Source organism: Camelus bactrianus, chromosome 2 (assembly GCF_048773025.1).
Source record: "Camelus bactrianus isolate YW-2024 breed Bactrian camel chromosome 2, ASM4877302v1, whole genome shotgun sequence".
Classification (NCBI taxonomy): Eukaryota; Metazoa; Chordata; class Mammalia; order Artiodactyla; family Camelidae; genus Camelus; species Camelus bactrianus.
This window is the reverse complement of record NC_133540.1, coordinates 109429975-109442840: the sequence shown is the minus strand read 5'-3', so window position 1 is coordinate 109442840 and position 12866 is coordinate 109429975. Positions and strand designations below refer to the sequence as shown.

The 12866-nt window shown below is 41.2% G+C and overlaps 1 protein-coding gene across 3 annotated transcripts in view; it reads left to right on the top strand.

Moving 5' to 3' along the window:
• The window catches only part of PGCKA1 (PDCD10 and GCKIII kinases associated 1), a 72312-nt gene that overhangs the window by 48799 nt on the left and 10647 nt on the right, over nt 1-12866 (top strand). For 2 of the 3 annotated variants that reach the window (XM_074349405.1, XM_010962695.3), the window contains exon 2: nt 7888-7937. The gene's annotated coding sequence lies outside the window, so the exon portion shown is untranslated. Of the gene's footprint in view, nt 1-2452; nt 2581-7887; nt 7938-12866 lie in introns of those variants that run through there. The other variant, XM_045522394.2, reaches the window with a different exon arrangement.

Genomic DNA, 12866 nt, shown 5'->3' with positions numbered 1-12866 from the left:
TTTCTGTGGAGATCCTAGATATAAATCATGGTTTTGTTTTCCTTGGTTTCAGCAGCATTCCTCTTTGATCATTACTTCACACAAGGTCAAGATATTTCCTTGTGTGAAGCAGTGGTTCACTTCTCATAACCTCCGATGACAAAGGGCCCCTGTGTGAGGACGCAGGAATTCCTCTTGGAACACGGGGAAGGCCCCCAGCTGAATCGCATCCAAGGAAGATGTTGCAAAGCTTGCAAAGCTTGTTGGGAGAAAGGAGCCCAGCTGGAGATCTTTTCTTTCTATTCAGATACTGGCCCTGCTTGGGGGGTGGGGGGTGGGGGAAATCCACAAAAGAAAACCCCGAAAACAGGCCTGAATGCATTTACAAATTACAAGGAAAAGTTAATTCTTGCAACAAGTGTTGGTGCCAACTCAGGCTAATCATATTTAGAATTTAACTCCACTTGGAAAAGAAACTCTGTTTTTCTTCTCATGGAAGTTAAAGGCAGCAGAGATGGACTGTCCCCTGTATGGCGTAAATTCCGAGTTAAAACCTGTATGTGGGCAAGTCACCGGCCGGCTCAGTTCACCTCGGCCACCTCCAGTGACTCGCAGCCCACTGGGAGTCCCACGTGTTGCCACCAGTTACTATTATGAAGCGGAAATCTCATCAAGTGGAGCCTGAGCATGGCATTCGCAGTCCCCCTCCACCTCCACTCCTGTGTGTTAGGCGTCCCCAGGCTTCCTTTCCCACCGCTCACAAACCTCTTCTCCTCCAGCCCTTCACCTCCGCCTCGGCCTTGGGAGGATTTATAGAAGGACACACAGTACCTGCACGTGGGCTGTACTGGGCTTTCGGTAAATGTCAATGCCCTTTTCCCTTCTTCTCTTTGCCCTTCTCTGAACACCAATTCCTCTTCCTGTTATAGGTACTTAATTTCCTAATCAATGATAGATCCTTTCACAAAAGCCAGAAAACAGGGGACCTACTGCATAGCACAGGGAACTGTACTCAATTTCTTGTAATAACCCAGAATGGAAAAGAATCTGAAAATATGTTTGCGTATATATATAACTGAATTGCTTTGCTGTACCCCTGAAACTAACATTGTAAATCAACTACACTTCAGTAAAAAAGTAAAATTAAGCTAAACATAAAAAAAGAAAACCAGGTAGTGATGAGAAGAAAGGGGAGGTGAGGAGAGCCTCTTCTCCATTGAGGGCCCCTCTTCCCCTGCCGGCTGAGTGGATGTTGGAAATTAAGAACAATGAGGAGAGTGGCATTTTTGTGCTTCTGCCACCTGCTTGTCCTGATTCATGCATTATGTATACACGTCACATCTGAAAAAACAAAGCCCAGAGAGGTTGAGAGATTTTCTTGAGGCCACACAGCAAATAAGTAGTGGAGCTAAAATTCAGACTCAGGAGTTTCTGAGTTCTCCAAAACGCTCTCCTCTTTCCACTACATGAAAGTACTTTCCCGAAGACTAATGGCCACCCAACATTTGCCCTCAGCACCTGTAGGTGGTCAGACAGTAAGCACATGTAAGAAATAGCTCTTTCCAGCTCCAGTGGTAGCTCCAATTAAAGACTAAACTTGAAGTAAAACTTCCACTCCATATACAGATAACTTAGCTGGTTAAATATTAAACTTAACAAGGCTCTACTTACTAATAGACCCATGAAGTGGGATCCCTTCAGAGGTTTAATGTACTTGAAAATGCAAAAAAAAAAAAAAAAAATCATTTAAGAACCTCCAGACCAGCATCATCCAACAGAACTTTCTGTGTTGAAAAAATGGTTCTGTGTCTACACAGTCCAATATGGTAGCCACTAGACACATGTGGCTTTCGAGCACTTGAAATGTGGCAGGCTGGTGTAACCAAAGAACTGAACTTTTAATGTATTTAATTTTTAGTAATTTAAATTTAGATAGCCACATATGGCTAGTAGTTACCATATTGAACTGCATGGCTCTAAGAGCTTCTGACAGGTTGATTGCTGGTCCCCACATTTGCATAATGCTTTGCCTGTAAGCTCTGTTAAATCCCTGGATCATAATTATTTGTTTATGTTTTGCCCACCTCACCAGGCTGTAACGTTCTGTCCCATTCATCCTGCTAGGTCATCTGCCAGTGCCCCCAGTCCTAGGTGTTAATAGTTAATGTAGGTTAAATAAATGGACGGGAGTTGGCTTTTTTCAGAAGGGTCATTGTTACTGTTTGCTATCATCTGGTTTACCCTTTCTCATGACTTTGCTCTTATGACAAAATTGGTTTCCAAATCTTCAGATGAAGCCCTGACTGCTCACTTGTGAGCACATTTTTCTTTCCTCAAAGGAAATAATTTCTTTAGCGATTATTTTGGTGATTTGCCTCAATTTCTCTGAATGAATGTTTCTATTGCCATTTCTTGATTTTTTTTTTTTTTTTCAGTTTTAGGCATCATCTTCCACATGGAAGAAGATGATATAGCTCCCACCGCCTGCCCCACCACACACAAGGAATGTTCCCACTCCCCACAGAACTCCTCCCCACTCCAGCTTTAGTCGGATGAATAACTGTGTTTATTCTATGTCAGTGCTGCTCACAGCTAAGCCAGGTAGAGAATATTTCCTTTCCTGCAGAGGTTTTTCTCTGGAGGTAACAAATGGCTCTTTTTTTTTTTTCATTTGTTCAGGATTCTGTATCCTTACCACCGATTTGACCCCAAATTCTTTATCATATATACGTTTCTCTTGGGGACACGTCAGTGAGTCTATCAATTTCATCTCTAAAAAGAACACCACCCAGAGCCTTTTTCCCTTCTCCAGCCCGAAGGAGCTGTCCTCCTGGCTGCGCACATTGCTGGCATCCTGGGACGTCCCATCACCATTGTCCTGGGGGTTACTTTTGCCTCCCTCCTGTGTTTAATGCCCCACTTCCTGTTTCCCTTGCCTTCCCCTCTTGGTTTACTACCTCATTTGTTTGTTACATCTTCTAACAGCCTCCTTCCCAGGAAGGGAAGGTGTGTGAAGAGTCAAATTTTTGAGAACTTTCATATCTGAAAATGTCTTTATCCTACCCTCTCACTTAATTGGTCTTTTGGCCAAGTTTAGAATAGTGTGTGATGTGTTTAAGAAGTCACACCATTCTGACCCCTGGCTCTTTGGATGTGATCTGGTTTTTTCTTTCTAAAAGCCTGTGGGATCTTGGCTTTTACCTAGCTCTGAAATATCACAGTGATGTCTTGGCGTTGGGTCTATTTTTATTTATTGTGTTAGTCCCTTGGTGAGTGCTTTTACCTAGAAGCTCATTCCTCCAGTTCTGTGAAATTTTCTCAGATTATTTGGTTGATGAATGCCTCGCCTCCTCCTATTTGTTTTCTTTTTGGAACTCCTACTAGATATTGGATCTCCTGGACTTGTCCTCTAGTTCTGAGTTTTTTGTTTGTTTGTTTGTTTTTTATCCTTTCTATGTCTTTATCTCTTTTGCTACTTTATGTGAGACTTCCTCATGTTTTTCTTCTAGACTCTGTATTGAAATATTCGTTTTTGCTGTCTTGTTTTAATTTCCAAAAACTTTTTGTTGTTGTTCTCTGATTATTAACTTCTTAAAGAATGTTTTGTGCTTTTTGGATGCAAGTGACATACTGAAGATTATTACTGTCAGTTGTTTTGTTTGTGTTTTCTTCTCCCTGCTCTTTGTTTCAAGCACTCTTTTGTTCGTTGGTTGATTGGTTTCAGTCTCTACGTTTCATGTTAGGGCCTCTCCTCAGATGTCTGGAGAGCAAGAGGGTGGCTGCCAGCACTCCCAGAGCCAACACTGCATTGAATATAAGATGTCATCAATTGTAACATCTAGTTGTCTTATACATCATAAAAATAGAAAACAATGCAGCTAATTTAATCATGATGTGCCAGTGATTATGTGTTCCAATTTCAGAGATATTAAAAGGTAAATGAATACATGTGCATCTTAGATTTGATTAAATATGTACATTGTTTTATAATTTTGTGCATTGGTATAAAGCATCTGGCTTTTCAGTAATATTTTTAACATGAATTTTTAGAAGACATGCAATGTGCCATCTGTAAACAAGTCACTGTCAGGGGACACAACATGTAGATAAACAATGATGAAGCCATGGCCCCTCTCTACTAAAAGTTTACAGTCTGATGGAGGGAACGTTATATAAATGAACTGTAGGCATACCTCGGAAATATTGTAGGTTCAGTTCTGACCACCACAGTAAAGCAACTATCTCAGTTACGCTAGTTACATGAACCTTCGATTTCCCAGTGCATATAAAAGTTGTATTTACACTATACTGTAGTCTGTAAGTGTGCAGTAGTGTTATGTCTTAAAAATCTGCATACTTTAACTTAAAAATATTTTATTGCTAAAAAATGCTAACTGAGCCTTCAGCAAATCATAATCTTTTTACCGTCTTACCTCAGGGTTGATGGCTGCTGACTGATCAGGGTGGTGACTGCTAAAGGCTGTGGCAATTTCTTCAAGTAAGACAATGGCGTTTGCCACATTGATTGACTCTTCCTTTCACAAATGATTCTCTGTTGCATGCAGCGCTGTTTGATGGTATTTTACCCACAGTAGAACGTCTTTCAAAATTGGAGTCAGTCCTCTCAAAGCCTGCTGCTGCTTTATAAACTAAGTTTAAGTAATATTTGAAATCCTTTGCTGTCATTTTGACAGTCTTCACAGCATCTCCATGAGTAGATTCCATCTTAAGGAATCACTTTCTGTGGTCATCATTAGAAGCAGCTCCCCATCCATTAAAGTTCTATCATGAAATTGCAGCAGTTCAGTCACATCTTCAGGCTCCACTTCTAATTCTAGTTCTCCTGCTGTTTCCACCACATCTGCAGTTACTTCCTCCACTGAAGTTGATGTCTTGAGACTCTCAAAGTCATCTATCACGGTTGGAATCTGTGTATGTTGATATTTTGCCATCTTCTCGTGAATCACAAATGTTCTTAATGGCATCTAGAATGGTGAATCCTTTCCAGAATGTTTTCAGTTGACTGTGCCCAGATCCTTCAGAGCAGTCACCATCCATGGTAGCTATAGCCTTATGAAACATATTTCTTAAATAATAAGTCTAGAAAATTGAAACTACTTTTTGATCCACAAGCTGCAGAATGGATGTTGTATAAGCAGACAAGAAAACAGCGTAAGAATCTGATTGCACATCTCCATCAGAGCTCTTGGGGGACGAGGTACATTGTCAATGAGCAGTAATGTTTTGAAAGAAATCTTTTTGTTTGTTTGTTTCTGAGCAGTAGGTCTCAACAGTGGGTTTAAGATATTCAGCAAACCATCATGTAAATAGATGTGCTGTCATCCAGGCTTTGTTTTTCCACTGATAGAGCACAGGCAGAGTAGACATGGCATAATTTTTAGGGCCCTAGGATTTTCAGAATAGTAAGTGAGCACTGGCTCCAACTTAAAGCCATCAGCTACATTAGCCCCTGACAAGAGAGTCAGTCTATTCTTTGAAACTTTAAAGCCAGGCATTGACTTCTCCTCTCAAGCTATGAAAGTCACAGATGGCATCTTCTTCCAATGTAAGGCAGTTTTATGTACACTGAAAATCTGTTGTGCAGCCTTCTTCATTTATTATCTCAGCTAGATCTTCTGCATAACTTGCTGCAGCTTCTACATCAGCACTTGCTGCTCCACCTTGCGCTTCGATGTTATGGGGACGGCTTCTTTCCTTGTAAACAGACTTCCGCTGCCTTCGCACTTTTCTCCAGCAGCTTCCTCCCCTCTCTCAGCCTCCACAGAGTTGAAGAGAGTTGGGGCCCTGCTCTGGACTAGCTTTCACTTAAGGGAATGTTGTGGCTCTTTCTGCCTTCTGTCTAGATCGCTAGGACTGTCTCCATATCAGCAAAAAGGCTGTTTTGCTTTCTTATCATTCGTGTGTTCACTGGAGTAGCATGTGTAATTTCCTTCAAGAACTTTCAGCTAAAAAAAAACTTTCAGCCAATCTTGGCCTTGAACATGCCTTTCTCACTGAGCTTAATCATTTCTAGCTTTTGATGTAAAGTGAAAGACATGCGACTCTCCCTTTCACTTGAACACTCAGGGACCACTGTAGGGTTACTAATTGGCCTGATTTCAATATTGTTGTCTCAGGGAATAGGGAGGCTGGAGCAAAGGGATAGAGGTGGGGAAATGGCCGGAACACACACGGTTTATCAGTTTAGTTCGCAGTCCCACATGGCTGCAGTCTGGAACCGCAAAACAACCACAGTAGTAAGATCAAAGATAACTGGTCACAGGTCACCACAACAAATATAATAAAAAAAGTTTGAAATGTTGCAAGGATTACCAAAACGTGACAGAGAGACACAAAGTGAGCAAATGCTTTTGGAAAAATCGTGCCAATAGGCTCGCTTGATGCAGGGTTGCCACAAACTTTCAATTTGTAAAAACAAAACAAAACAAACAAAAAACCACACAGTTATCTGCAAAGCACAACAAAACAATATATTCCTGTTCTATAATCCAAGGCAGAAAGTGACCTGAGCCATCCAACAGGTTAAAGATTCTATAGAAATTAAAAGAATGGAGTAATTACCTTTCATTATTTTTTGTTTATTTAGTCCTTTTTTTTTTTTAGCAATTCTTTGTTTGTTTGTTTGTTTGCTGTTGTTGTTGTTTTGCAGGGAGGTAATTAGGTTTATTTTTTAATGGAGGCCCTAGAAATTGAACCCAGGACTCGTGCATGCTAAGCAGGTACTCCGTCACTGAGCTATACCCTCCCGCAGGAATTGTTGTTTCTTTTTTTAAGTATTCATGGAGGAAGTGATGTGTGAAATAAATTTTGAAGGATCAGTAGAATTTTGTTAAATACCAGTGGACACGGAGGCATACCAACTGGGGAAACTAATACATGGAAAGACATAGAACAAGAAAAAGTATACGTAGGCATGTTTCCGCATGTTTAGAAAACAGTGAAAAACCCAGATTGGCTGGAAATAGGAGTGGCTAGAGGAGTTTCAGGGATAACCTGGGAAGGCCGTTGGTACCATATTGCAGAGGGCCTTGAATGCTTAGCTGGGGACGTTAAAGACTGGTCAGAAGTGCAGAGCCACTTAAGGCTTTTTTTTTTTTTAACACCTTTATTGTGGTATGGTTCCTGTACCATAAACTACGCATATTTCAGATGCACAGTTTGATGAATTTTGATGGATGTGCACATCACCACTGAGATCACTACCACAATCAAGATCGCTAACTTGGGACTGGGCTAAGAGCATTTCTCTAAAAGTTTTTTCTGTATATAGTGAATTATGCTAGTAATCACAGAGACATTGGTAAAAATTTAAACATTTGCTTTACTTTCTCAAATTCTGTACATCATGATTTTCATAATGAGCAAAACTATCTTCTAAATTAAGTATTTTATTGAACTTTATTAAGCATGTAATCACTGAAACTTTTGATTGTTTGATATGTCTCCAAGAAGCAAATTCCTTGAATTATTTTTCTGCTTAGTTGAAACTTTAGCCATCAGAGAAGAGGTGTATTGTTATGTAATGTTTATCAGCAGCAATAACTAACAGCAGCTTTTGGTTACTGAGCAATTCCAACATGCCAAGCACGTGATAAACAGTTTTCAGGATGTGCCATTTAAATCTTACTACAATCTCATTTTATAGATGAAACACTGACACGTGGGTAAATTGTTAATCGATTGTGAATTGATTGTTAATTGAGTGTCGGTTGCTGGGCTGCAAACTCAGGCCTGGCAAATTTCAAAGTTTTTGTGGCCAGGAACTCCATTCCCCTACATCCCTGCCTGGCGCCCATCAGGAAACTTTCGAGATACAACTTGGCCAGGAGAAGGAGGCAACTTGCAGACCTCCGTTTTCACTTTTTTTTTTTTTTTTTTTGGTTGCAGGGAGAGAAGCTAAACTTCTAGAGAAATCTAATGGACAATCTCCACAGCAGGTGAGCTGTTCTCTTTTTTATGCATTGGGGGAAAAGTCTGTTCTTTGCACTTTCTGTTAAGTTTTCTATTTCTCGGTCTTTTACCACAGTTCTTATTACCTGAAACATTAAAGCCAGTAGACAGAGCAGTCCCCAAAGTTTACTTCTTTCTGACTCATGCAGGTTTGAGTAGAATTCTGTTATTTAATTTTTACTTCTGTTGTTTTGGGGATCCAATTCTAAAATGTGCACCATTCGGCATGACGCATCTAAGTCTTCGCACTGAAAGATTCACAACACGGGGCTGAAACAAGAAGGCTGAGGATTACCTTGCTTGAGCTCAGTGAGAAATGTGCCCCTCAGACCGTTCAAATTTGTCACCACTGCACATGTCCAGAAATGACCCCCAAAGCACAGCACATGTTAATTTGGGAGTTACAAATAAATTTTAGCCAGTAGATAAATTCACCAATATGGAATCCGCAAATAATGAGGACTGATTGTACATATGTGCAAAGCCAGGTGGATGAACCCCTGGCACGTAAGAAGTTCTATGTAAGTTTACTCTCTGTATCATCATCTTCATCATTCTCTGTTATTAAATACCCCACGGGTCTCAGATGCCTTTGAAAAGTTTTCAGCAGGGACATGATAAGATTCAGATGTGTGTCCTAAAATAAATCACATGACTTCTGTGTGGCCAGTGTATTAGAAGACACAGAGTGATGCAGGCAATGAGAGGATACTGCAGTCATTCAGGTAAGAAAGAAATAATGATGTCTGGGGACAGGGCAGTAGCAGCACACACGGAGAGAAAAGGGCAGGCCTGAGACAGAGTGTGTGTGGTGGCATCCCCCGGAGTGTGGCCTGGAACCCACTGGCACCATCATTACCTTGTGGCTTTGGCCGCAAGTCTTCTCCTGTCTTCCCAAGATTACTCAGGTTTTCCTTGCCTTAGGTAACATTCTGCATAATGTACTTTAATCTCACACTTTTAACACTCCACTAGTCATCTACTTATACATCTGTCTTCCTTGCTAGACGGTGACTTCTTTTCACACCCCTGGAATCGAGTTCGGGACTTGCACATAGTAGGTGCTCAGGAAGTATGTGCTGCATGAATGGGTGGTGAGCCCTTTAACAAACAGCCGAGATCGCTGCCTCTTTGTGTTTCTATGACTGGCAGAGTGTCTTGTCCTCAGTTAGGTGCCCATGGATATTTGAGGCTTCAGAACCATGCTCAGTCTTTTCAAGTGCAAAATCTATTTTTCCTATACTTCAAAGGAACATTGAGGTCCCAATTCCACACCCATAGGGTCATCTGCAAGCATGGGACAGTCTGTGTTCTCTTGTCACCTGCCCAGTCCATGCCTCCAGCCTTGAGTCCAGAAGCACATACATAAAGTAAGGTGGCTGGGTGGGATGGTCACTAAGATTCGCTGAGGTTTGGGCACTCTAGGACCCTGGAAATTGCCCAGAACTAGTTCATTCCAAGCATCTATCATTATTTGCAGCTTTACAAGACGATGGTATATAAACTTCTCTCCACTTCGCCTCCTCTACAACCCCCTCTTCATTTCCAGAGCTTAACTTTTTCTAACTGCTTCATATTTCTTCCAGACTTCTCCCACCTCCCAGATAAGGCTACTTACCCACCGTAGAGACATACCCTGTGTTGGAGACATGCCTGATTCCTGTGGGACTCCAGGGAGGATTTGGTCAGAACATCACCCATTTCTATTCACAGCTTCTAGAAGTGACTAGGCCAGTAGTTAAAGAATATTCTCGTGGACGATGGCCACGAACAGGAGAGCAGCCAACATCTATTAGGAACCCACTACTTGCCAGACACATGTGGCTAGGCCTACCACGTGTGTAAACCATGTGATTCTCATAGGAACCCTGCTCAATTAGATGTTACTGTTTCCCCACCTAATGGCTGGCAAAGCTGAGATTCAGAGAAGTTAAGCAGCTTACTCCAGGTCATCCAGCTTTGAACACCCTCTCCATGCCCTGTCCTATGTCAGGTATGCAGCAACGGCAACCTGTACTTTAGGCAGCACCAAAAAATTTTTGCAGAGTCCACTGCTGTTCTGTATATTACTTAGTAACTTAGCTAGAAAGCCTTTCTAGGCAAGGTCCAGCCAGGAATGGGAACTCAGGGACATTATAGTTAGTAGGTTATGTGGGTACTGGAAGAGCTGGGAAACCAAATGAGATGGTGAGGCAACACAGAGATGGTTTATAATGAACTGCATCTCATTTGATGTAGTCAGAAGCCTACTCCAGGAATTTACAGTCCAGAGAACAGGTGCATGGCTTCTCAAACTTTTCCCCTAAAACAGTTCCCACCAAGGGTACAAGAAGAGGAAACTCGTCTAGAGGGCTGGCTGCAAGCTACCAACAGAATTTGAAATTTTCTGTAAAATTTGCCTTCTGTTTAATTCTAATAACTCATGCAAATTTCACCTTTTCAAACCCAATATTCTGAATTTATCTTAAATAAAAATAATGGGCTTCTTTCCCCAAAACCTTCAAATTGGGCCATATTTATTTTATGACTTATCTTTACCTCCTAGTTCATGGCCACGTACCCCCATCCAGAAGATGTGGCCCCAAAACAGCTCACACCACATGTAGCCCACGGGGTCTGGGGGAGCACAAGGATGGCCACAGGGAAGCACCGTGAAACAGGCCCAGTGGCATCAGATCTAACCCCTCCACACCCCACAGGCTCCTTCGTCCCCCAGCCTCTGCCACAGAATTATTGTCCAGACACACAGGTCCCATTTATGTGAAAAGAGGTGTCTATAGAATTATAGGAATCCTTTGACCCCACCACCGTCTGGCCAGACTACAGAGTAACCAGCCAACGCTGGAGGAAACCCTGCCACAAGGTGGTACCGTGGCCACCAGGACTTAAAGGTGACAATAGTTGTCTGAATATTTACCACATCACCTACTCCTTAATTTTGCCACATGGCAAAGCACCTACAGGATTTATGCCCTAATTCACGTGTTCAAGGTCTTTCCCACACCAAGTCCCTCCCTTGAAATTAAATAAAATAACCAGTATATACTGCCATCTGGTGGCGAATAGATGAAACCACACCTGTGAAATTCTGTCAGCCAAAATCAGTTCTCTTTTGCAAAAGCTGTTTGATCACAAGCTGCTTCTTATTGTGTAATCCAGCAGATTCAAAAACAACAGAACCTCCTAAGAGGGATTATTTTAATATAATAGGAAATATTATATAATATCTAAATATAATATATAATCAGGAGATACAAATAATAATGAAAATAAAAACAGCATTAATAATAGCTGTGCTGTAGTACTTTCTAAGTTTTATATCCATTTATTTATCTATAACATACTGGCTTCCAACCTTTGTAGATGGTTGGTGGGAATGTAAGTTGGTGCAGCCCCTGTGGAAAACAGTATGGAGGCTCCTCAAAAACTAAAAATAGAGCTACCATATGATCCAACAGTTCTACTCCTGGGCATATATTTGAAGAAAACAAAAACATTAATTTAAAAAGATACATGCACGCCAGTGTTCAGAGCAGCACTATTTACAATAGCCAAGATAGGGAAGCAACCTAACTGTCCATCAACAAATGAATGGATAAAGATGGTGTGATTTATATACATAACAGTATATTACTCAGCCATAAAAAAAAAGAAATTCTGCCATTTATAACAACATGGATGGACCTAGAGAGTATGATGCTTAGTGAAAAATCAGACAGAGAAAGACAGATCCTGTATGATACCACTTATATGTGAACTCTAAAAAGTAAACGAATGAATATAACAAAACGGAACAAACTCAGATTTAGAAAACAAACTAGTGGTTACGAATGGGGAGAGAGGAGGGTGGAGGGGCAAGATAGTGGTATGGGATTAAAGCTACTATGTATAAAATAGATAAGCAATGAGAATGTAATTGTACAGCACGAGGAAAATAACCATTATTTTTTGATAACTTTTAATGAAGTATAATTATAAAATACTGAATCACTATGCTGTATACCTGAAAATAATATAATATTGTAAATCAACTTCAATTACTTCAATTAAAAATAATAAATAAAATACTGCTTTCCACCTTAAAGGGTTATTGTAAAGTTGAAATGAATGAATACATGAAAGTTTCTAAGACTGTACTTGATGCATGTTAAACACTCAAATCTTAACTACTTATAATCGTTAATAAGCCCTGGCAGGATGCCAGGCATTATAGTAAATGCCATACATACTTCTGCCTCATTTAATTTTCAAAACAATCCTGATAAGCAGGAATTTTTATCATTCCCATTTTGCAGATTAGACAGCTAAAGGTCACAGATGCTGAGAAATTTGCCTAGAGGTCACAAAGCTAAAAATGGTGGAGGTGGGATTGGAACCCACAACTCTGACCCTAATTTGCCCATTTAACCACTATGCTGAATTGCTGGTGTGGGGTGATAAATCTCAAATGTTTATATCAGTTCCATCCCACCCTACACACACATACCCAGCCCCAACACACACACACACACACACACACACACACACTCCTCCGTGCTCATCTGCTCATAGAGTCTGCCATTCCTGCCCCCAAGCTGAGTCCTCACCCTTCCTGAGGAAGTTGCTGTTACACACTCTCTCCCCATCTCAAGGCTTCAGGGTGCTGGCCAGCAGTTCCCTCTGACAAAGAAGCCACAGAGACTTTTTCCAAAGAGCTGCAGTCAGAAGGGAATGAGATGGAGGACTTGGGGCCTGAAGGGAGGAAACAGGAGGAGAAGATTTGTGCATTCAGTCAGAATCATGGGTTGGGGTGAGTGTGGACTTGGGACCCAAACGCACAGCATCAGTATTGGGATGTGGGTAGTTTACAAACCACTGAGCTGGGCTCCCCACCTGCAAAAGGGTCCTGTTGGCGCCGCCTTGCTTCAGTGTTCAAT